A 26,061-nucleotide genomic window follows, 5' to 3' on the forward strand; every position below is an offset into this window, starting at 1 on the left:
TCACACATGACCAGACATGCTTACATGCACAGCAGAGACGCAAAGACCAACTGGCTGGCAGTAGGGAGGGCATCCCGGCACGAGCAGTGGAGCGCAGCAAGAGGTGAGATCTTATTCTTTCGTGAGCTTCTGTTTCATCGTTCGCACCTGCCACCTGCCAGAAGTGACACGCAGTGGGCTCTGCGTGTCACTTCTGGCAGGTGTGCCATAAATTCGCCATCACGGCTATAGAGATATCAGCAATTGACATCAACACGTAAAGAGCTCAGTCTAAACCATATTATTTATTTATTTGTTTATTTATTATTATTTATTTATTTATTTATTTATTATTTATTAGACTTGTATGCCGCCCTTCTCCAGAGACTTGAGGTGGCTCACAGGGTATAATATAAAACAATGTGTACACAAATCTAATTAATTAAAACTATAAGCTAAGATCCCACTATATTAAAAAAACAGTCAACAAACTCAGTCACAACCACACATCATATTTGGTAGCCAGTGGGGCTAATATAATTGCCCCATGCCTGGAGACACAAGTGAGTCTTAAGACTCTTGAGAAAGGTGAGGAGGGTGGGGGCAGTGTGAATCTCTGGAGGGAGCTGATTCCAAAGGGCTGGGGCCACCATAGAGAAGGCTCTTACCTCAGGCCCCGCCAGACAACATCGTCTAGTCGACGGAACCAGGAGAAGGCCAACTCTGTGGAACCTAACCGGCCGCTTGGATTTATGTGGCAGAAGGTGATCCCTCTTGTAAAAAGTAATATTATTTGCAATGATGCAGTGAAGAGAAAAACTGTTGTCACTTAGTGGTATTACTTAATATAAGCTTTAGGAAATGCTCTACTTTCACCTCAGTACACACTGTAAAAGTAGCTGGAATGTTTTTATCAGTGTCTTAACACAACAATGATTGACCAATTGAAAGTAATCAGAGATCAAAAGCTGAAATAACAAGAGGAAGAAACAAAATTAATAAAAATGGAAGCTACTGGCAGAAGCAATTAAATCTTGATCTAAGTGGTTTTTAGCATCATCCATTATATCCTTCTGGCCCAAATATTCTAATTAGAAATGGGAGACATGGCATTGAAGTGATTCTCCTCCCTTTGCTGTGATCAGAAGCAGAGTGATTGAACCTGAAGCCCCTTCTTGTGAAGTGCTGTAGAGAGTAAGGAAGATGATGTTGACAGAAATAGGTCACATCTGTTCCCAAAGTGACAAGAGGAAAAAGATGAATTAAGTCCAAAACAAGAAGGTATAGCAAGTGTCATGGTATATACGGACGACCTTGGAAATCAGGCTACAACCAAGACCTTTTCCAGTCCAAGTTCCTAAAGCATAAGCGCATACACATTCATGTTTTTGAATTTATGTTTTTTTCTTTTTGTAAAAATTTCAAAAAATCAATAAAAATTTATATATATATTAAAAAAACCTAAAGCATAAGCGCATACCGGAACCTCCAAAATGCAAATTCCCCGTGCATGCACTAACCCCCCCCCCCATGTATGCATGTGTAACCTTCTCCTGCTCACATGGCCTGCCCATCCTGCGCATGTATAATCAACACACACACACACACCGTAGATGTCCTGCCCCTTGGATATTTATTTTATTTATTTATTTTGTCCAATACACAATGAGGGTTTTAGTGGATATATATATATATATATATATACACATAGTAAAATACATGATGAAGGTTATAGAGGAGATATTCATAGTAAAATATATCTAAGAAAGAATAGAAAAGAAGATATAGGAATAGAATGTATCAATGAAAGAATAGAAGAAGAGATATAGGAATAGAAGAAAGGTATAGGAGATATAGGAGAGCAACAGGACAGGGGACGGAAGGCACTGTAGTTCACTTGTACTCGACCCTTACTGACCTCTTAGGAATCTGGATAAGTCAACCATGGATAATCTAAGGGCAAAGTGTTGGGGGTTTGGCGATGACACTATGGAGTCCGGTAATTAGTTCCACGCTTCGACAACTCGGTTACTGAAGTCATATTTTTTACAGTCAAGTTTGGAGCGGTTAATATTATGTTTAATTCTGTTGTGTGCTCTTGTGTTGTTGTGGTTGAAGCTGAAGTAGTCACCAACAGGCAGGACGTTGCAGCATATGATCTTGTGGGCAATACTTAGATCTTGTTTAAGGTGTCTTAGTTCTAAGCTTTCTAGGCCCAGGATTGAAAGTCTAGTCTCGTAGGGTATTCTGTTTTGAGTGAAGGAGTGAAGGGCTCTTCTGGTGAAGTATCTTTATGTGCAGCAGAGACCCAAGGACCAGCTGGTCAGTGGGAGGTATGCATGTATCTGTGGTGGAACTGAACTGGGGCAATGGCTCTGTGCCATCAAAGAAGGCCCTGTGTGCCACCTCTGACCTGTGTGCCACCTCTGACCTGTGTGCCATAGGTTCTCCATCCCGGATCTAGACAATGGTCAGTCAAGCAGCAGCTGAATGTGCATATGGAATGTGAGCATAACAAATAGTCCAGAAGAGATTTTCAGACTTGCAAGATGGATATCAGAAGAAGCAGAACCAGAAATATGTATGTATGTATGTATGTATGTATGTATGTATGTATGTATGTATGTATTTATTTATTTATTTATTTATTTATTTATTTATTTATTTATATGCCGCCTCTCTCCGTATACTCGGGGCAGCTAACAACAACAATAAAAAACAGCATGTAAATCCAATACAGTACTAAAACAACTAAAAACCCCTTATTGTAAAACCAAACATGCATACAAACATATTAGCTTTAGTTTTCTTGTAAGACTATGTTACCAGAATTTTGCAAGTGTACATTTTTTTTGCCTTTCACTTTTACTTTCCAAGAAACCAGAGAGGGTCCCTTCTGAAATGTTTGGCATGTTAAAATTCCTTCTGCAGACTCAGTTACTGCTTGTCTGACAGTTGTCTCGTTTGCAGCTTTCCTCTTGTCTCTCAAGGTCATTCCCACATACCATTTCATTACATCACCTTCCTAATTCATATCAATAGGCGAACTCTATTAATTTAAATAATTACTTAAAACTTCATTAAGTTTAATTCCAAGATTCTTCTTTTTAGTTCACTGGATATTTGGAAACAGATTTTTAAACAGATTATCTATTTGTGGAAGCTCCTTCAGATTGTCTGTTCGTGTCCCCAGAATGTGCATTTACAAGCTTCTTCCTCTCTAGTTATTGGCTACTTTACTTTATTAGAACTGTTTCATAAATTCATAAACTGTTTGATCAATGATGCTCTTTATTGACTGCTACATTGTACGTTTATATAAGCACATAATGTGAAAGGATAAAATATGGCTGAATTAGGGTTGTTATATAAAACCTGTCACATGTTTTCTTTTACTAGCACTGTACTACAGTTTACTAATATTACTACTGTTATTACTGAATAACTTCAAGAACTCTGTTTTCCACTTGCTACAGGGAAGACCAACATTATTTCTCACAAAATATTTATTCCAATTTTCCTATTTTACACAAAGGATTCTAATGTAGCTAGGGGACACAAATCTTCCTCATTAGCTTGTTCATATGTTCAAGCCGTTATTGTACTTTAATACAAACAATATTGCTAACACAATGGAAAACTGTTAAGAAAGAAGGCTGAATACTGCCCCAAATCTGTTAAGAATTATTTGCCTAGAAGCAATTTTGCAAACAAAAGACATGCTCATGTCATTACATGTTTCACTATAAGATACAGGCTGTCTACGCATAGCAAGATTTTTGTGTCAAAGATTTCCATGAACCAATTAGTTTTGGGAAGGTCTTTCAAGGGAAAGATATAGAACAAGAAAAGTACAGATTAAAAGCTAGATCTTTCTTCTGGTGTGGTTTGTGTGTCTATGCCTTAGCATGTGGTGGTCCGAACACAGCTTTATACCATGAGATTCAGTACCTGCTCAGTAGGTTACAGCATGTGAATTCAGAAAACTGGGTTGTGTTTAGCAATGGTAATGCTAATTGTGTGTTGAGGAAACCAGAGACTAAAATGAGGCCATGTTCCTGCCCCCGCCCCCATAATTTACGTACCCCATGAAAGCGTTGGATGAGAAAGACTACTCCAAACAGCAGCAGCACAAAGGGGAAAAAATTTAAAAGTATAAGCGTGTAAGACTGGGCTCATATAGTGCTGTGTAATGCTGACTTGCTTATTGAAGTGGCCCATTTTCTAAATCCGATCGAGGTAAACAGCCAAAACCAAGACCAAAAACAAAACGAAACAACTTAAAACTAATAAAGGGTTCTAACGCAGTGCACAGCCCTTCAAAAAACCCACCGGGCTAAGCGTGCCGTATTACGCCAATTCCGAAGAGGAAAGAATTTGTGACAGTACCGCGGGCTGTAGTCAGAGACTCCTGAGGCTGAAAGAAAGTACGTTCATTGGGTTGGAGGTGGGGCCCTCTCTGCCTCAAAAGTGAATGTGAGAGTGTACGGTTCCGGACGGGGAAGTGCGTGTGTGCGCGGTCGATGCACTCTTTGTGGGCCAAAGGTATAGTGTGCGAGTTGGGCTGGCGCGCTTTGGAGAGGGGCTGATGGGGAAGTTGTGCCTCTCGGTCGGGGTGAGGTTGGCACACGCAGCGCTCCTTAAAGAAGGGAAAGCGGGCGGCGGGCGGTTGCTTGCAAACGTCTAGAGACTCCCACCACTTCTCTATCTGTATGAAGCACAGCAGAGGCTGCGACTGGGGGAGCTTCGGCTAGTCATACCGGCCGCCGCTTTCGGGCGGCAACGGAGGCGGGTCTGGTCGTGGGAGAGAGAGGGAGGGAGGCGGGTCGCGGAGGCAGGAAGGGCTGTGGCTGGAACCAAGGCTGTGACGGGGGCAGGGCTGTGGGACGGAGCGAGGCCCGGAAAGAAAGGAGGACCCTGACTGCGGAACCGGGCTGGGCCGTGCCGGCCCAGGTAAGAGACCGGAGTTGTGGGTGCAGGAAGTGAAAAGGGCGACGAAAAACATACCCGCGCCGCGCCCGGGACACCATGCCGCTTGCATGTAGTGGAAACCAAATATCCTGCGAAGGAGACGGGTGTATATTTCATTCCTTCCCCCTCAATAAATTAAAAGATGTGCATGCCCCTTTATGAGCCGAATCCGAAAAGGCCGTTTAGCCCAATAGTAATATTTTAGTGTAGGCACGTGCGAAGCGCTTTATGTTTACCTGGGAACAGTTAACCCGCGCGCGCGGGCGCGCGGCTAACCCGTGTTTCCTTGTATGTGTGTGTCACTAAGATACGTATGGCTGTAATCTTAACGTGATTGGCTCCCTTTGTGTATACGCAAATAGTGGTAAATACTTGCCACTAAGTGACACGTGCAGGGTGCTTGAACCCCTTGCGAGTGCTGTGAACAAGATAAGGTTGTCCTGTTTTCTTGTGGAAGTTATTTGAGAATTAACGGGGTGCAGTTTTCACAAAGCAGCTGTGTATCTCTGACTCTACATGTAAGGGTCTAACATGCCACCAGCGCTACAAGAAAAATGTTGTTTATCAAATCGACGAATCACTTTCTAATGAAGTGACGCTAGCCTAGGGCGATTTGGGGGCAAGGTGCTTTCAGTGTTCCGCCTACAAACCCACACTCAGCGCCCTCTTTCCGAAGAGAGAAGGAAAAAGCTATTGGGCCCCCAACTGCAGGCAGTGAGAAATTTCCATGGTGTTTTTAAAAATATACCATGGGCATAATGCTGGATTTGATGGCCCAAATGGATTGGGCTGCCTTGTATTGTTTTAGCTGGTCTGTAGAGGCAACCCCATCTATCAGAGCTAAATTACATCAGCTCAAAACTACTATTTTGTTTTTGCACTGAAAATAGGTTGCTATACAACCCTTGCTCAAGATAAATTCTTGGGCTGATGAACTTTTTAAATCTTAGGTTGGCTGAAGATTGCAGGGTTTGTTACTTTAGCTGGTTTTATTTTTTGTTGTCTTGTTTTCCCTGTTGAGCTGTAAACAGAATATGTATGCTTGAGAAAGGGAATGTTTACGTTTCAGTTCCAGAAGCAATAAATCTGCATGTAGATTCCCCCTCCCCTCTCTTCCCCAAGTTGTTATGTTCAGTTTCAATTTCAAAGCAGTGTCATTTGGGCAAGTGTTAAGGGATGGGCCTTCTCTACTGCCCGTCTAAGGCTTGATATCTGCCTTTTTTGGTGGCTTTTGATAGATAATTAAAAAAGCAAGAATTCTTTCTCAAATTCTCAAATTTAGCCCCTGAAATTCTTTGCTGTTTGTTAAGTTAAAGTAGTTGCACTTAGGTTTTGACAGTGCTGTATTTCTTTTCACTGTGATTGTGAAAGATGTGGCCTCTACTGAACAATGTTACAACTTTGTACAACAATGTTACAACTGAAGGTGCTTTTTCAAGATGCATCTGGACTTTTTGGTTTTTCTTTGAACATGTTCCGTTTGTCATCCAAGAAACTTCTTCAAACTGAAGAAGCTTTTTGGATGGGAAGGGAAATGTCTTCAAAGAAAAAACCCAAAAGTCCATTTGGCTGTTGAAAAAGCACCTTTGGGACAACCATGACCTGGATGCCTGTGAACCTCCATAAACTTTCTTAATTATTTTTATTTATTTATCAAGTTTATGTGTCACTCATCTCATGAAGTGAGACAACACTAAGCACCTTATACATTTTTAAAAAAAACATCTGCTTTTAAAACCTAAACTGAAATAATAATGAAATAAATAATAACTTTTCCAGTGTTCCTACAAGATTTATTTTCACAAAACCATTTGCAATTTTTGTCTATTTTTTCTCATATAGTTTATTTTAAAAGATTTATACACTGCTTTCCAAACAGTATTTACAGATAGTTTATTCTGGTCCATCCTAAGAGTCAAAGTTATCAGATAATAGTTAGATAATTAACTATTTTGAAAGCCTAAACAAATAAAATGTATTGTCTGATTCAAAAAGTCCACGTGACAGACGTCCACTTTCATAAATAGGGCCACATTCATCTGGCCTGCCAAGGTCTTTTGCATAGAAGGGAGCATACAGATATGATCCATGGAGTTGTCAAAATGGAGGAATCCCAATTCTTTGGGTATGTAGATCTAAGAACATGTAAGGACTTATAGCAAGCTCTTACATTTTTAATGGGGTTGAAAACAAGGAAAGATAGCCTAATTATCTATTTTATACACTTTGCTAATACAAGCTTTAACTAAAATTTATTGATGCTTTGTTTCTCTTATTTTTTTTATTATTTTCGCACTGTAAGATCTATATGTATTTTAATTTCTATAATTTCATATGGTTACTTTGTTTTTTATTTTATCCCCACTTAGACAAGTTTTAACAGTGATTAGCATTGTTTTAGAGGGGGGGAAAACAATTTTTCCCATTTAGTAAATATATAGCGATATTCTAAAACAGACATGTCTATGTCTTCATCTATATCTATTTCTATCTCCATATCTATATCTAGCTATAGAGCATTCATCTTTAAAGGCCCAAAAATACTGTGGGAAGTGATCCAGTGTTAATATCTTTGAGGTCTTATTTATTATTTTATTTTTAAGAGTTTTCATATTATATTGCAATGTCTGAGGTAATTTTAGGTGAGAACAAATGTTATTTGGGCAGTCTCTGGCAAGGAAAGGCAAATTATTATTATTATTATTATTATTATTATTATTATTATTATTATTATTATTATTATTATTTAGATTTGTATGCCGCCCCTCTCCGCAGTCTCGGGGCAGCTCTGGGTCTGGGACATATTTGGAATTATAACTGGTTGTGTTATATAAAATGGCCACCATTGAATACTTGCCTATTAATAAAATGGTTACCAGACTGAGCATAGTCAGTCACAAATCCAAATTATTGGAAATCTGACTAGCCCTCCAAGACAATTTCTATCATCCTATTGGCACTTTTGTTAGATCCAAATACTTTATGGCACATAAATAAAATGCTAAAGGGTGATTATTTCCTTTTTAGTAGGTTTAGCTTCCTGTTTTTTTTTAAAAAAAAAATTAAATGTAATTGGACATTTAGAAAGAAATAAAAATGGGAAGCTTTCAAATTCTTTGGAACTCTTTGTGAGACCAATTATAGGGAACAAAGAAAATCTAAAAAATTATACCAGAGGTTTCAGCAATGAAGTATGAAATTTTAAGTCATTCCCAACCTAAAGACTATGGACTGAAAATAGATATAGATTTAGTATCAAATCACTCTCAGCATCATGGATAAAATAAATGGATGTATCCAGTGATGGGCTACCAAAATTTTTACTACCACACTGTGGGTGTGGCTTATGCATTTTGTTTCAATATCTTCCAGTGCAAATTGGTTGTTCTGGGGTGGAGCTCCATTTTCACTACTCCACTGCGTTCCCCCCCATCCGAGCAGTAGCCCACCTTTGATTATCTACTATATAAAGCATATGTACACACACACACACACAGAGAGAGAGAGAGAGAGAGAGAGAGAGAGGAGAGAGAGAGAGAGTGCTCTTCTAAAATTATACACATCGAACCTCATTTACTGTGATAGGAAAAATATACCCAGAGCACAGAAGGAAAAAAAAGAAAGAAAGAAAAAAAATCAAAATATTGCTACCGCTAATGTATTTGTACCTGACCAGACTTTTGCTACTGGTACTGCGTACCTGACCGTACCTGTAGGAGCCCACCACTGGATGTATCTATCAACACTGAAAATACTTTCATGCCTCATTTTTCAGATACTGGAAAATCTAAAACAATAGTTGACATGCTTCCTTTCTTCCTTCTTTCTTCTGCCTATTACAATAGTGGGTATTTTGATGGTATATCAGTGCTTTATGGCTGAAGTTTTTGAATACAAATATTGAATAAAAATAGATTTTCTGTTCACATATGTTGGCAATTATTGAGGTACATTTCAATCTATAACACACTTCAAGCAGCTGCTCTTAGATAAAATCATTTGTTGGTAAGTTGATTCCACTGTTCATAAGTGAATAATTTACAAATACTGTTCCCTTATATAAATATGTGTATTTTCCTTTTTATTTCTTTTGCAAAGTGTTCTTTGGATTTCTGAATGCATTCTTTTTATAAGCATAGGAAGTGGGCTTTAGCCCACACAATTAATTCAATGTCAGTCAGTGCAGTATATGTCCTTATCGCTTATCCTTTTGCTGTATAATCAGAGGTAAGCAAAGTGGGCTTTTCTATGATTTGTGAACTTCAACTCCCAGAATTCCTGAGCCAATCCATGCTAGCTCAGGAATTCTGGGAGTTGAAGTCCACATGTCATAGAAGAGCCAACTTTGCCTGTCCCATATAATCAATGTAAATGTCCACTTGGGTCATTTATTTTGTTCCCCACTTCCATGATAAAACTCTGCAATTTATATAGCATAAAGGAAGTAACAATTTTCCTTGATCAAGACCTAAGGTTTAGGGTATGACACATAGACAGACATTATTACCTAACAATTGCTTGGAAATATTGCTCAAATTTGCTTTATGCCATATTATAACATTGGCTAAGTATTAGTATGCAAGTGCAAGTATACAAACATATACCACCTTGGTAGGAAGCTAACAGTGTTCAATGTACCTTGATATATAATTATGCTGGCTACATGACCACAGAAATGTTTTGGGATAAAATTATTACCCCACCCCTTTCCCCTTGAGTTCCTCCAATTTCTCCTAATATATTTTGTCTCTCATATTTGGACCATTTTTGTTGCCCATCTCTGGACTTCCTCAATCTTAATTGATATCTTTTTTTAAGTGAAGTCTCCAGAACAGGACACAGCATTCAAATTGGGTCTCATTAAAGCCCTATATAGCAGGATTAGGACCTCCTTTTTCCTGCTGCTTTTTCCTCTAGTGCAGTGTTTCCCAACATTGGCAACTTGAAGATATTTAGACTTCAACTCCCAGATTTCTCCAGCCAGCAAATGCTGGCTGGGGAATTCTGGGAGTTGAAGTCCAGATATCTTCAAGTTGCCTAGGTTGGGAAACACTGCTCTGGTGATCCATCCCATGATTTTGTTTGCCTTTGCAGATGCCTGGCCACACTGTTTGCTCTTTTTGCAGCCATCTGGTATGAGCACAACTAAATCCTTTTGTTGTTCTGTCTAACACTATACCCCTGATACTGTGTTGAGGATTCTTTTTCACCAAGTGTATGATCTTATACTTAGAAACACTGAACTGCAGTTTCTCTATCTTGACCAACTTTCCAGCAGTGCTAAATCATTTTCCATGTTATAAATATTTCCAGGAATATCAGACACCTTTATTATTACAGAACTTTGTGTCATCAACAAAAGTCTTACCTAGCAATCCTTCTGTTATATCACTTACAAATACATTAAGTAGAATAGGGCCCAGGATTGAACCTTGTGATACGTACACCTTTTGTAACTGGTCTTTGCTCACACAGTGCCCCAGTAACAATCGTACACTGAGATCTATCCATGAGCCAACTTCCTATCCACAGAAACACCCAGTGGTTAAGCCCTAACTTGTACAATGAATTCATGATGTGGAAATGTATCAAATGATTTGCTAAATCCAAATCTATAGCACCACCTTAGTCCAAATACTAACATAGTAACATAGCTAAAAAAAATGTCAATCAGGTTGTTGTGACATGATCTGCTTTTGGTAAGAGTAAGTTGTTTGGGGTCTTTTTTGTGTGGGTTTTGGTCTTCACCACCACTTCAATGCAGTGTCTAATTTTCAGCTATTCTGAAAAACAATGTTATCTTTACCCTTTTGATTATCTGATAGTTTAACTGTAATATAATTTTTGGCAAAGGATGTAAACATATTGATGGATTGTTCTATGTTCCTGTTTTGCTCTGGAGAATCCCATTTTAGAGTATGAGACAAATCTGATCACACAAAAAATTGTGGCAGATTAGGATTCAGTTTTAACCACATTTCTTGGCCACACCTTTACACATTTGCTGATCCTGAGTTAAAAGAGTGGATGAATACAGGAACTAATTTAGTGAGTGACAACCAGAGAAATTTAGCAACACCAGCAAGAGTGGCTGTTGTTTGTTTATTTGTTTATGTGTTTATGTGTTTGTTTATTTGTTTATGTGTTTGTGTTTATTTATTTATTTATTTGTTTATTTATTTATTTATTTGTTTATGTGTTTATTTGTTTATGTGTTTATTTGTTTATTTGTTTACTTGTTTATTTGTTTATTTGCTTATTTGCTTATTTGTTTATTTGCTTGTTTATTTATTTGCTTATCTATCTATCTATCTATCTATCTATCTATCTATCTATCTATCTATCTATCTATCTATCTATTTATTACATTTGTATGCCGCCCCTCTCCGTAGACTTGGGGCAGATTACTACGAATGTGCCTCTAACTGTGCAGTAATACACACTGGAGTAAGTCATAATGTAGTTTATTTTGTTGAGTGTGATCTGTGAAACTTACTCTGTTATGATTTAAAAAAAAATCTTTTTTCTATTTCTTAGTTTCTACATTTTTACTTGTTTGTTATATTCATTACAATGATAATTTATCATTAAATTACATTACAATATAAAATAAATGCCATATATATTTCATAAATGTATATAACATCTATATTATATACTAATGTAATTCCTAGAAAATACAAATTGTACTCTGGAGAGTATGAAGATGCAAAGACATCATCTACCTGCAGCTTCTTAAAGCAGCTATTCCTTTTCTTGGGAAAAGATGGCTGTTTTAAAAAGATTGCAGAAAAGTACTGCCGTAGTGGTCCTACATAATCCAAAACATCTGTCTAAAACTAGCCCTGAAGCATTGTGTAGCCCTAATAGCTAATACTGTAGTTGATGATGGCAAATATACATTATAAAATCAAATATGAAAAGGGCAGAAGATAAAATGTAAACATATAAGAATAGTTTTAGCAACTATTAGGCTGTTCAGTATGCACTTACTCAAAATAAACTCCCCTTTTCCCATTCTAGTTTATGTTCAATATATTCCCAATACATATTTCAATCATTAAACAATAAATTGTACTTTTAGTTACATACTTAAAAGACATTTTAAATATTAGGGAAATTATAACAATTTATTGTTAAATGCAGGAGCAAATTATGTACTTTCTCCAGTCCTTTTTTATTGTTGTAACTCTGGTGAAGTTTACATACATATACCCAAGAGATAAACTAGTGCCGATGCAATTATGTTTGTCAGAATAAGAGCTACATAATGAAAAAATAAACCACCTTATGTTTAACTTTATCATTATAATCTCTATACTCAGGTCTGTTATTTACAGTTTAAAAATTGACATAGTGACATAGTATAAAGTTGATAGCAGGAGGAATTCGGTTCTTAAAACTAATTGTAAAAATAAAAACAAATGGAAAAATTGGAAAAAAATCAAGATCCTGGCCTGTTCTTAAAAGATGACAACTCCTAGGAGATTTCAAGATGTTGCTATGGAAGAACTTTTCCTGTACAATGTCCCTATCATCTTCACACATTTTATACAGGGTCCAAATGATGATGCTTCTACTGCTAAAATTAATGTCCGTTTTCTTTTACAGAAAATAAAACAGACTCTCATAAAGGGGAAAAGATAAATCAGACTATATTGCACAATTATTGATTACAAATGAGTGACAATTTTGATAAGGTCTCAGTCTTTATGGCAAGTTAGCACACAGTATTGAGTAAGGTATCAGGCTGGCTTTCATTTATATCAACACATATGACAAATGGTTGTCTATCTGTATTGGGTAAATATTTGTAACCATTACTTCATTATGCAATAACTCAAGATATTGTGTAATATGTGGGTTTGCAAGCTGGAATAATGTATATTCTTTTCCTTTTCCTTTGAAGGAATGAAATAATAAACCAGCAGCCAAGCCAAATGTGCAATTTTTTTATTAAAAAAACATAAAAATACATACACAAGCATAATTGGATAGTGAGTGTCCTGTTTTAAAAGGCATTCTAATTCATTATTTTTCAGCAAGAACTGCTGTGAATAATTATACATTATTGCTACTCTTGCACATTTTTTTCTTTTTAAACAATTTCTGCCAATTATGTGGTGGTGGAATTATGAGCCAATATATAAATTAAGAAGGATTGAAATAATGTGCAAAGTAGCCTGCTATTTGGATGGTGTTAAAAGGTAAAGTACTAAAAAAACCATTTCTTGGAAAAGTAAAGGCTTGGCTTGGCTAGGTTCCCCAGCTCCTTTTATTTAAAAATATTCTCCTTAGCTTGTAAGTCTATAGAGATTCGCAGTCATCCAGATCGTGGTTGTTGAAAAAGTGCTTTTTCAGGGGGCAATTGGATATCTTTGTTTTTTCTTTTGAAGATGTTTTTCTTCTCATTCAAGAAGCTTCTTCAGCTCTGACAGGATAGTGGGCAATGGAAGGATTTATATTCCTTGCAGACAGCTATTAATTTGCATCCTTTTAGAGCAGACCTGGGCAAAGGGCGGCCCATGGGCTGGATGCGGCCCACCCGCTGGCTGTGACCGGCCCGCGGCGGTTGGAAGGAAGGAAGGAAGGAAGGAAGGAGAAATGGAGGGAACAAGGAAGGAAGGAGTGGGCAATTACAGTGTTCCCTCGCTTTTCATGGGGGATGCGTTCCGAGACTGCCCGCGAAAGTCGAATTTCCGTGAAGTAGAGATGTGGAAGTAAATACACTATTTTTGGCTATGAACAGTATCACAAGCCATTCCTTAACACTTTAAACCCCTAAATTGCAATTTCCCATTCCCTTAGCAACTATTTAGATTATTACTTACCATGTTTATTTATTAAAGTTTATTAAAAAAATATTTATTAAAGGCAGATGAAAGTTTGGCGATGACATATGACGTCATCAGGTGGGAAAAACCGTGGTATAGGGAAAAAAACCCTTGAAGTATTTTTTTAATTAATATTTTTGAAAAATATTGGTATAGACTTTTCGCGAAGTTTGAACCCGCGAAAATCGAGGGAACACTGTAATTTATAATTATAATATAACATATAATTATATATATATAATATATATAATATAATATATTATATAATTATAATTTATAATAGAATTAACTCAGTTCTACCCAATAATATACAGTATTGATTAGAACTGAGTTAATTATATTAATACGGCCCTCTAAAACATCCCAATTTCTCATATGGCCCCATGGCAAAATTAATTGCCCACCCTGATTTTAGAGGGTTGTTGAAGTACTTGGAGATTTATCTGTGTCTTCCAGGTCACCTGAGTTGTGCTTTTGGTTCCTGCATTCTGCAATTTTTTCCACTGAAATCCATTCCTACTCCTACAACATTTAAAGGTGTTCATCCCAAACTGTATAGCTAAAAATCTGTAGAGATTCTGAGTCATCCAAATGTTCTCTTAGTTGTTCTCATGTTTCATGTGCACAGCCAGCTAGATCATTCCATTTGAATTTTGTTGGCTTGGTACATTATTGGTGAAGGAAGAGGCATTTGAAAATGCAGAGCCAAAGCTTTCTGCTACTTTGCTAAAGTAGCAGGACAACTTGTTTTCCTAGTCCAAGAGAAGAGATAGAAATACGGTATGAGTATATTGTAGAACACACTGCAGTAGCCACAAAGATATAAGTGCAAGTCTTGCTGAAAGCAAGTGTCCTCCTTTGGTGCTTTCTGGGTCTGATTGCTTGCCTGTAGACATTTGTTTTTCAGACTAAGTAACATCTTCAGTGCTAGAAAGTGAGTTTGCTCTATACAATAGCTTGATCTGTCATTGTTGATGGGCAGTTGTTTTCTCCTTGGTAGTTCCTTAATTAGGGCATTATTTTCTGCTCGATTGTTTGTCTGGTGTTAATCCTGGTATTAATCCCTGATTATCTGGATTTTGATTATAAGTGAGGAGATGTTCCGGCCTTTTTGTATCATTTTTAGCTTTTTTATTGTCTCTTTTGAATGTGTGAGCATATTGTTTGTTTGTTTGTTTGTTTGTTTGTTTGTTTGTTTGTTTGATTGATTGATTGATTGATTGATTGATTGATTGATTGATTGATTGATTTCTATGGCACCTTTTCCTGAGACTCAGGGTGGTTCACAACAAAATTTACAGGTTAAAATCCCCATAATTAAAAGTTAACAATAGATTCATACATCATCGATCAAACGTTCATTCATTGGGTGGGGCAAGATGTTAAAACGTCAATGGCCCCAGGCCTGCTGGCAGAGGTGGCTCTTTAAATGTTTCCAGAAAGCATGGAGAGTGGGGGCAGTATGGATCTCTGAGGGGAGCTCATTCCAGAGGGCTGGGGCCACCACAGAGAAGGCTCTTCCCCTAGGTCCTGCCAGATGACATTGTCTGGCTGACAGGACCTGGAGAATGCCAATTCTTCAGGACTTGACCGGCCACTGGGATGTGTGAGGCAGAAGACAATCCTGTAAATAATCTTACCTCATGCCATGTAGGGCTTTATAGATCATAACCAACATTTTGAATTGTGATCAGAGACTAATTGGTAGCCAATGCAGCTCACGGAGTGCTGTAGAGCCATGGACATGCCTCAAAAGGCCCATGATTGCTTGCGCAGCTGCATTCTGTACTATCTTCAGACTCTGAACATTCTTCAAAGGTAACCCCATGTAGAATTGGTTCTATGTGCCAATTGATTGTTGATTTGTTTAAGTGCCAAGCTTCCTGAAATTCCGTATCACTTTTCAATTTGGCTTAGTTTAGGATTCTCATGGTTTCCCAGTTGAAGCAATGATTAAGACTGTCCACATGTTATAAAATTATTAGTGCTTGCGGATGTACTCTGCTAGTCTTCTGTCTATTTGTCTAGTGTATCGGATGTTACAATCATTATACATGGCTCCTGTTTTTTCTTCTATTATGGCTATTAGGTCGTTTTGTGTATTCAAGATCATTTAGAGGGATTTAGTTGGTTTGTTTGCTACAAAGATACAATGGCAGTAATAGTTAATTGCTTCTGAGAAGTTTTTTCTGTGCGGCAGTATTATTTTTTCATAGTTTATGTTGGTTGTGTGGTAGATTGACAAAAAAAAAGTAAGGAACTTTTTGATAAAGTTGTGTGGGCATCCATTTTGTTATGTAGTTATGATCATCAATTTAATCCAGTGATTCATAATCTATTTGGTCCAATTATTCCTTTTTTAGTTTCAAATAATGTTATTAAAGGGCGGCATACATGAAAGAAAGAAAGAAAGAAAGAAAGAAAGAAAGAAAGAAAGAAAGAAAGAAAGAAAGAAAGAAAGTAAGTAAGTGGTGGCTTAGTAGCTTAGGCACTGAGCTTGTTGATCAGAAAGATCAGTTTGGTGGTTCGAAACCTTAGTACCACGGAACTAGGGATTTGAGCTAGTGAGCTCCCATTACTTGTCCCATCTTCTGGCAACCTAGCAGTTCGAAAGCATGTAAAAAAAACAATTAGAAAAATAGGAACCATCTTTGGTGGGAAGGTAACAGTGTTCTACCCATAGCCCAGAAGGGGAAAAAAGAAAAAAAATTAAAAATTTTCTACCAGTTCTGCATACCTGACCGTACCCATAGGAGCCCATGACTGATCATGATCTACCTTTCTTCAATATGGAGTACAATACAATGGAGTAGCAATATATGTCAGTAGTTCCTTGGTATCAATCTGAAAAATTATATTTATATTTACCTTTTTAACTATATGATACATCATTATTATGAGATAAATTAACAGTCATTTACCAGAGCAAAGGATCATATAAGGGGATAGGTTTTTTTAATCTGTTTCTCAGTACAGTATTATCTTTTGACATAATTTTAAAATTTGTATTAGTATTTTGTTATTCGTGGCTGATTTTTGTTGTCTTTTGGCATTGTGTTGAAAGATATGTTCAGAGCCAAGTATCCCAAAATCTTAAATTTCTGCATGCAGCTCCCATTTTTATCTTTAGGATCCTTTAACATTTTTTGTTGTTGTTTTAATCAGCTTTCTCACCTTTCAGTCTGTGTGTGCCTATGCGTGCGTCTGTGTATATGTGCTATCTCGCTAGCATCTTAATGGTATGTAACTTCCTTCCTTTGTTTTTAGCCCACTCCCCTTCATTTTTCCTCTTACCTCATTGCCAGTTCTTCTCCCCCCCACCCTCTCACCTGATCTACATTTCATATCATTCACATTAATCTATTTTAGGGCTTCTTCTTCCCTTTTTTCCCATTGATCTCCAGGTCTTTTTAAAAAGATTTTTGTTCTAATCTTAGCATATCTCAAAGGCTGCTGATGCATTTTCTGGTGCTATTTATTGCTATGTTCACCCTCTTCTGATTTTTTAAAATAGAATATCATGTCACAGGTTTGATATATTTTCACCCCTTTTCCTTGCTCTTCATAATTCCTGAAGTAGAGCTGTTGCATATTTCTAAAAACTAAACATTGTTTGATAATTTTAGGTGAGTTTTGTTTTTCTTGAAAGTAAGAGCTATTTCGATCTATGAACTGCGTAGATATATTAATGAGACAATTAATTCATTGAGGCCAAGGAGTAGCTCAGTTTTATAAATTTCTGAGTTAATGCATGATTAATATTTTTAGAGAATGATGATACATACATAGATACATGTACACATGTACTTCTGTCTAAGCATACCATAATATATACAAAATCATAGTGAGAATTATTATACTTCTTCCTGGGCAATCATCCAGTCATTTGATGAGACAGATAAGGAACTGGTTATCATAAAAGGGAGTACTTGATATGCCACCGCAGCATGATTGTCATGGTTTTCTTCATAAAGCCATGAAGGAGGCAAGATTTGTTAAATTACTGCATGTACAGAATATAAATATTACCAGATAATCTACATATATAAAAGCCAAATACCACTCACACATCATCATGAAATCTCAAGAACAGTAAAGCCTAAAAACTTGAAATTTGACATGCATGTTCCTCTTGGCTTCTAGGTGCTTGTTAAGAAAGGATTTTTTGAAATGACCATCAGATCGTTAGTATTTCTTATATTATTATTAACACACTCTGATGCTAAGGAGTTAGATAGTCTACTTGTCCTCCTCACCTGAAAAGAACTCTGTTTCAACTGCCAGTTGGGCTGGACATGGCCAGGACATGACTCATCCAGTCTGTGGGCTGGGAGTTTAGACATTCTACTACTACTCCCCACCTGAAAAGAATTCTGTTCCAACTGCCAGTTGCCTTATATTAACATGCTTTGATGGTAAGGAGTTACATATTCTACATAACTTTTCAAGCTTTTGGTGTCAATGTAACAAGCCCGATCATAGCATTAATTTTCAAGCTTTAATTGTCAATTTATCAAGCTCGATCACACAGTTTCGTAGTGAAGCATGGTTATCCAGCTACTAATAGATATTTATCACCCTGGTGAGAAGTTGTATTCCTATTGCTGCTGTACTGTGATTGCCTTTAATCTATAGCCTATCCATTCATGAAATTCATTCTGGCCTTACATTTGAAGTTTCATGTGCTCTTCCAACTTTCTATTCATTTTTAGGATGTGATATTACATCCTTAATGCTGGTTATAGGGAGTAAGTTGGTCTCAGAACAGATTGATGCTATACCAAGGTAGCCATGTTCCTTATTTAACATTTCAGGATAAATTATGATTACTATTGAGCTAGTCCTCACATTATTGAATAATGTATTGTGATTACCACTAGAAAGAAATTGATGGCAAAAATATTTTACTGTAGTAATTTTAGTACAGTCTGTTCCCAAGTCTTTTTGTTTCTAAAATGTTGAGGTTTGAAAGGATGATGTAAACTCTTTTGGATGATATTCCTTTAGCTTTTCAGACAAGCTGCATTATGCATTTTATGGCCAAACAATTAAAGAGCAGAAGAAATGTAATTATGAAAGGGCTTTACAACTAATCCTCCAGTTAGAATTGGTCACTTCAAAAGTTACAATATCCCTCCCCCCATAAGATATTGGTTTGGTATTTGGTTCCAAATTTCTGATGCCTTACCACCACCAGTGACTATAAAACTGCAATTTTTGCTGTCCAGGTGAATGTCCATTTGTAACATACCACAATCATATGACCATGATTTATGATGCTTTTATCAAAACCCATCATTTATTTTTGGGTTTCGGCCATAGTGAACAATGGATTTGCTTAATGACTGTGGATTCACTTAATGGCTATGGTATTTGCTTAATGACTTATGCAATAAAGGTTGTAAAATTTGTTCAGACATGTTTATGACAGTCACAACATATGATCATTATGGGCTGGTTCTGTTATGGTCCTAAGTTGTGGGATGTCTAATTGCACTTTTTCTTGCAAGAGATAATTGTTCCAGCAGCTATCTAAATTTGATGCGATATCTGTTTATTTTTAAAAAAAATAACATAACTTATAACAATATATGTCTTTATTTCTAGTTGGTGTCTGGAAATGTGTAGTATTATACTTAGATAAATGTCAGGCACAAAGGACCAGAGGACTATATGTTAAATTGGAGTTAGGAAGGCTTATTGCTTAAGCCTATGCACAATTAATCTAGTCAATTAATGATGCCAAGTAAGGGTCAATGGAATTCAAGAGGTTTGGACTTAGATTGTTTTTGGCAATGTAATGACTCTAAGCCAATGATGGGCTTAACTCCATCCCTCAGTTCTGCCTGCTCTTCTCCTATACTGACAGGCATTTTGTTTGAAATGTTTATAAACATATATGCAATTTGTAATTTTCCCTCACATTGAAGGAAGAGTCTAGCCCCATAGCTCGATGGACTGGGTTGAATTTTGTGAGGATCCGCCTCCCTGATGACAGCATCCTCAGTCGTTGAACTCAGTCCTCAGCTCATGGACGCTTTCATTCAGCTCCTCTGAGCTTTGGGTCGGTCTATTGCTTCTATTTTCATCCATCCTGGACTTTCCCTGAATTTTTTGGTTGGATTTCTTCTATTTTTTCCCTTTGGAATGACGGTGTTTGTTTCCTTGCGGGAATCACAAATTGCAGTGAGTGCCTGTCTCACACTGCCTGAGGGCGATTGAGCAGGCTATTTACTTATCTGTGTGGGTAGCTGCGGGGAGGCTTGTGAGCAGGGCTGCTGACATCTTGCCCTGCTCGATTTTTTCAAAGTTTGTTTATTATTTATTTATTTATTTATTTATTTATTTATTTATTTATTTATTTTATTAGAGTTGTATGCCGCCCCTCTCCGAAGACTCGGGGCAGCTCACAACAGCAATAAAAACAATATAACAGTGGAACAAATCTAATATTAAAAACATATAAAACCCTACCATTATTTAAAAAAACCAAACAGCAACATTCATACCAAACATAAAACAAAGTATAAAAAAGCCTGGGGGAAAGGTGTCTCAACTCCCCCATGCCTGGCGGTATAAGTGAGTCTTAAGTAGTTTACGAAAGACAGGAAGGGTGGGGGCAGTTCTAATCTCCGGGGGGAGTTGGTTCCAGAGGGCCGGGGCTGCCACAGAGAAGGCTCTTCCCCTGGGGCCCACCAAACGACATTGTTTAGTCGACGGGACCCGGAGAAGGCCAACTCTGTGGGACCTTATCGGTCGCTGGGATTCGTGCGATAGCAGGCGGTTCCGGAAGTACTCTGGTCCAATTGTTTGCCTGGCAAGAGAGGCTGTAGATGAGTGCAACCACTTTGTTTACTTTGGGAGGATTATTACATCGGAATGTAATAATTATTACATCTGAATGTTCTTAGCTGCTTCGCCCTGTTGCCACTAGTTGAGAGTAGCAGTCTTCACCGTGATTTATTGGCCGTTTTCAAGGCGTCACTTTACCATTAGGTTTAGCTGTGGGCTTTCTTTGGTGTGGTCGCCATTTTGTGCTCTGGATCAGCCGCCTTGCTAACTGTCTGCATTTTTGGTGCAAATGCCATTTTCTTCTCTAATAGAATAGAATAGAATTTTATTGGCCAAGTGCGATTGGACACACAAGGAATTTGTCTTGGTGCATATGCTCTCAGCGTACATAAAATAAAATATACATTTGTCAAGAATCATGTGGTACAACACTTAATGATTGTCATAGGGGTCAAATAAGCAATGAAGAAGCAATATTAATAAAAATCTTAGGATATAAGCAACAAGTTACAGTCATACAGTCAACATGGGAGGAAATGGGTGATAGGAATGATGAGAAAAACTAGTAGAATAGAAGTGCAGATTTAGTAGAAAGTCTGATAGTGTTGAGGGAATTATTTGTTTAGTAGAGTGATGGAGTTTTGGAAAAAAACTGTTCTTGTATCTAATTGTCTTGGTGTGCATGCTCTGTAGCAAGGTTTTGAGGGTAGGAGTTGAAACAGTTTGTGTCCAGGATGTGAGGGGTCAGTAAATATTTTCCCTGCCCTCTTTTTGACTTGTGCAGTATACAGGTCCTCAATGGCAGGTTGGCAGCAATTGCTTTTTCTGCAGTTCTGATTGTCGTCTGAAGTCTGTGTCAGTCCTGTTGGGTTGCAGCACCAAACCAGACAGTTATATATATAATGCAGAGAGAAGACCAACTCTGTGGGGCCTCACCGGATGCTGGGATTCATGTAGCAGAAGTAATCTGGTCCTATGCCATGTAGGGTTTTATAGGTCATAACCAACACTTTGAATCGAGTATGGAAACCAATTGGCAGCCAATGCAGTCTGTGGAGTTCTGGAGGAACACGGGCATACCTTGGCAGGCCCATGACAGCTCACGCAGCTGCATTCTGCACAATTCGTAGTTTCCAAACACTTTTCAAAAGTAGCCCCATGTAGAGAGCATTGCAGTAGTCAAACCTCGAGGCGATAAGCCACTGTGAGCAGAGACTACCTGTCCAAATAGGGCCACAACTGGTGCGGCTTGCCTGCAACTTTTATCCAGAAGGTGGTATTCTTGGTGGCCATCATGTCTGCGAGGTGAATCTCAGAACTGGCAGCATTGTTGATGCGCCTTTGCGTCTTCCATGCGGACAGAGTGGTTCTATGGTTGGAGGTCTCATGGCATACCTTGGCCATGTGGAGGACTCTTTGCATCTACATCTGTAGAACCACTTCTCTCAGGAAGACAGAGGACTTATTTATGTCTTTTCATCCTTTGTCACTTGGCCTCAAGATTTTGCCTTCCATGGTCGGTAGGTGGCTTCAGTCCTGTATCACTCAAGCATATTAGCTGTAGTCCTTTCCTGTGCCTCAAGGTGTGACAGCACACTTGACCAGGAGTGTGGCTACCATGGCTGCCTGGGCTATGGCAGGCTCCAATTGAGGAGATTTGCGGGGCGACAGTATGAACATCGGTTTCTCTCTTCATCCATTTCGACCACTTAGACTCATTTACATCTGCTGACATGGCTTTTGGCTGGCTAGTGCTGCAGCGGGTATATGAGGAGCCAAGGAGCCAGGATTAAGTATTTGCCCACCTTACTGGACTCCTTACCTTTGATATTTTATTTATTTATTTATTCATTTGTCCAATACACAAATACATAGGAAGAAAAATAGACATGTGGTAATATATGTAAGGGTAAAAGTGAACTTATAGGAGAGGATATATGAAAGAAAGAAAATATATATGATAGGTGAAAGAAAGGAAAGACAATTGGACAGGGGACGAAAGGCACACCAGTGCACTTATGTACGCCCCTTACTGGCCTCTTAGGAACCTGGAGAGGTCAATCATGGAGAGTCTAAAGGAGAAATGTTGGGGGTTAGGGGTTGACATAATTGAGTCCTGGACTCTTCCTTCAATGTGAGGAAAAAGGGGCTTTGGTTCTTACCTGATATGCCCTTTCCCCAAGGATCGAAGGAAAAGTCCAGGCTCAACCTTAGGTCTTGTTGTGGCTGACCACCAGGGGGGATTTGGCGTATCATGTTCCTGCAGGCTTCTCAGGATTTCTCTGGCCATGGTTCGTGGGTCCTGTTGGGAGCTCGCGCCATTTATTTTGCACTTCTTCTCTACTAAGGATGACATCATTAGGGAGGTGGAGCCTCAAAAAATTCAACCTAGTCCATAGAGCTATGGGGCTAGAGTAACCCATCCTTCAATCCTCAGAAAAAGGGCATATCAGCTAAGAACCATTGCCCCTTCTCTTGGTGTAATGTATATGCACTACTGTGAGAAAGAAATGAAGACAAGTTATTTGATTTAGTCAGCAATTCTACATAAGACACATACACATACATACAGGTGCAAATCTTAGTTCTCCAACATTGGAAAATTTATTGATTCTTTGTAGATTACAGAGTGCTACTATTATTTCAAATTATTTCTGGAAACAACTGCTGTACTGTTAACTCGAGTATACCATAATGAGAGAATAATTTTGGTCTATTGAAATCTAGGATTGTCAGTAGAATAACTTTATATATAATTATGAAGTCCAATTTGTTTGATAATTCTAGGACCCAATTTGACTTGGCAACCAAAACACATTTCCATTTATAATTGCATATTCCTGAAATAATGTTATTTTTTTCTTAGAATACAGATGCACCTTTTTAAATTGGTTTTGTAATGTCCTTCCAGATTAATTGTAATAAGAGTAACTAGTTTTAAGGACACCAAAGATTTGGCTGGCTTTTTCATCATTTAACACTCAGTACTGACCTTATTTTTTTAATCTATTCCACTGTCCCCTAGACTTGTTTTTCTGGTATATTTAAAAATCTTGAGTTAAGCTCACCTTCTGTCAATTTCAGTGACATGGCTATGTGTCTCTTCCTTGGCAACAGTATGGAAGTACATTATTCCGGATAATTTTCTTTTATTTATTTATTTGATTGTATTTATTTTCTTTTGTCTGAATAGCTTACAGCCCTAGGATTCCTAGGACTGTAAGCCACCAAAGTACTGACTAGAGCAGGGGGAGGCAAAGTTGGCTCTTCTATGACTTGTGGACTTCAACTCCCAGAATTCCTGAGCCAATCATGCTAGCTCAGGAATTCTGGGAGTTGAAGTCCATGTGTCATAGAAGAGCCAACTTTGCCTACCCTGGACTAGACCAATTCTGATTAGCTTCTGAGTCAATATAAGGTCAGTTAGGTCCTGCTATTTACTTAGTACAGCATTCCGTTTTAAAATATTAATAGTCCTTTCCACACATGAAATGATTATGATCAGAGGCGGAGTCCCATTCCCGCCACTACCGCTGTGCTGTGCATGCAGCTCCTGTTCTGCGTGTGTGCGCGTCCGAGCATGTTTTTTTGTTTCTGCGCATGAAACAAAACCTTGTGAGGGGACGCACACGTGTGAAAGGTTTTGGCAATTTTTTTGCTTCTGGGCATATGCAGAAAGAAACAAATCTCTGAAATTTCACGCACATGTGCATTGGCTCACCAGATTTTTCTTCCTCGCATGCGCAGAAGCAAAAACATGCCAGGATGCACATGTGTGCATGCAAGAGAACAGAAGCTGCGCGCACAGCTAGTGCATCGTCCTTATCCATTCCAGTAACAACCCAATACTGATGATGATGATGATGATAAACATGCATATCAGTGATGGGCTCCTACGGGAACGGTCAGGAACGCAGTTCCGTTAGCAAAACACTCCGCAGTCTGCATTGGTTGCCGATCAGTTTCCGGTCACAATTCAAAGTGTTGGTTATGACCTATAAAGCCCTTCATGGCATCGGACCAGAATATCTCTGAGACCGCCTTCTGCCACACAAATCCCAGAAGATAACTTCATATAACTTTTATCATCAATCTTCCAGCCTTTGAAACAGGAAAAGATCAAACTCTCAAGAAAATGTGGAATCAAATCATTGCTAAAGATATGAAAAGGGCCAAATAATAACTTTCCTTGTATCATATTTTTTTAAGAAAACAATGGTAGCTTGATGTCTTAAAAGAAACTGAATCCAAAGTATTGGCCCAAATAATATAATCAGGCCGAGGTGGCGCAGCAGGTAGAATGAAGTACTGCAGGCCACTGAAGCTGACTGTAGATCTGCAGGTCAGCGCTTCAAATCTCATCACCGGCTCAAGGTTGACTCAGCCTTCCATCCTTCCGAGGTGGGTAAAATGAGGACCCGGATTGTGGGGGCAATAGGCTGGCTCTGTTAAAATGTGCTATTGATAACATGTTGTAAGCTGCCCTGAGTCTAAGGAGAAGGGCGGCATTTAAAAAAACATCAAACAAACAAACAATGCAAATGTAATGCTAAAATCTAAGTATAATGTAATAGTTAAATATTATTCAAAAAATGAAATGCCATAACAATTCTAAATTCAGTGTATTATATACTGAAGAAACTGCAGTAAAGTGAAGATGGCAGGTAATTGAAGTCCTTGAAGTCCTGGTACAGTACTTTATTCTGAAATTTGCAATGACTCAATTCAGCCCCTTCTGTCACTTACTGTGATCCCTCCCCCCCACTTCCAACCCGTTGTCGTACTACTGAATGTCAAGTATTAGTCATTTCCATCTGAAGTGCAGTGTAAGCAAAGTGTGGTCCTTCAAATACAGCTTAACTACAATTCCATCTGTTCCATTTTCTTTACCTCTCTGCCTGTCTGTCTGTCTGCCTGCTTACCTGCCTGCCTGCTGACCTACCTACCTACCATATTTTTCAGACTATATGATGCATGATGATTTTTAAGAGGTAAGTTTAAAAAAAAAGTTTTTGTCATCCCCGAACCTGAGAAGTACTCTGTAAACCTCCCAAACACTCTGCACGCTCCGTTTTTCACAAAAACACGGGAGTTTTTGCCTTCCTCAGCCCCCAGGAGCACTCTGCAGGCTTCCAAATATTCTGCACACTCAGTTTTTGTGGAGCTGTTTTTCACCCATTTCTGCAAAAAACAGGGTCGCAGAGCGTCTGGGAAGTCTGCAAAATGCTCTTGGGGCTGGGGAAAGACAAAAATATGCATGTTTTTTTGCAAAAAATGGCTCGTTTTCACCTTGTTTGTTTGCAAAATTGAGGTGTGCAGAGGGTCTAGGAAGCCTGCAGGGTCCTTCTGGGGACTGGGGGGAAGGCAAAAATGTCCCTGTTTTTGTGGAAATGGCCCATTTTCCACCCACTTTTTTTTCAAGAATGGAGTGTGCAGAGGGTTTGGGAAGCCTGCAGAGTGCTCCTAGGAGCTAGGAGAAGACAAA

General features: G+C 38.3%; 2 protein-coding genes across 5 annotated transcripts in view; one reads left to right on the plus strand and one right to left on the minus strand.

Annotated features, from left to right (window-relative positions):
* The window catches only part of ATP6V0A1 (ATPase H+ transporting V0 subunit a1), a 512,121-nt gene that overhangs the window by 251,678 nt on the left and 234,382 nt on the right, over positions 1-26,061 (minus strand). The window lies entirely within an intron of this gene.
* LOC139153560 (signal transducer and activator of transcription 5B) overlaps positions 4,437-26,061 on the plus strand; it is a 68,648-nt gene continuing 47,023 nt past the window's right edge. The window contains exon 1 of one of the 3 annotated variants that reach the window (XM_070727652.1): positions 4,437-4,524. The gene's annotated coding sequence lies outside the window, so the exon portion shown is untranslated. Of the gene's footprint in view, positions 4,525-4,842; positions 4,933-7,018; positions 7,076-26,061 lie in introns of those variants that run through there. The other 2 variants (XM_070727651.1, XM_070727653.1) reach the window with 2 other exon arrangements.

This window comes from Erythrolamprus reginae, chromosome Z, assembly GCF_031021105.1.
Source record: "Erythrolamprus reginae isolate rEryReg1 chromosome Z, rEryReg1.hap1, whole genome shotgun sequence".
NCBI classification, from domain to species: domain Eukaryota; kingdom Metazoa; phylum Chordata; class Lepidosauria; order Squamata; family Dipsadidae; genus Erythrolamprus; species Erythrolamprus reginae.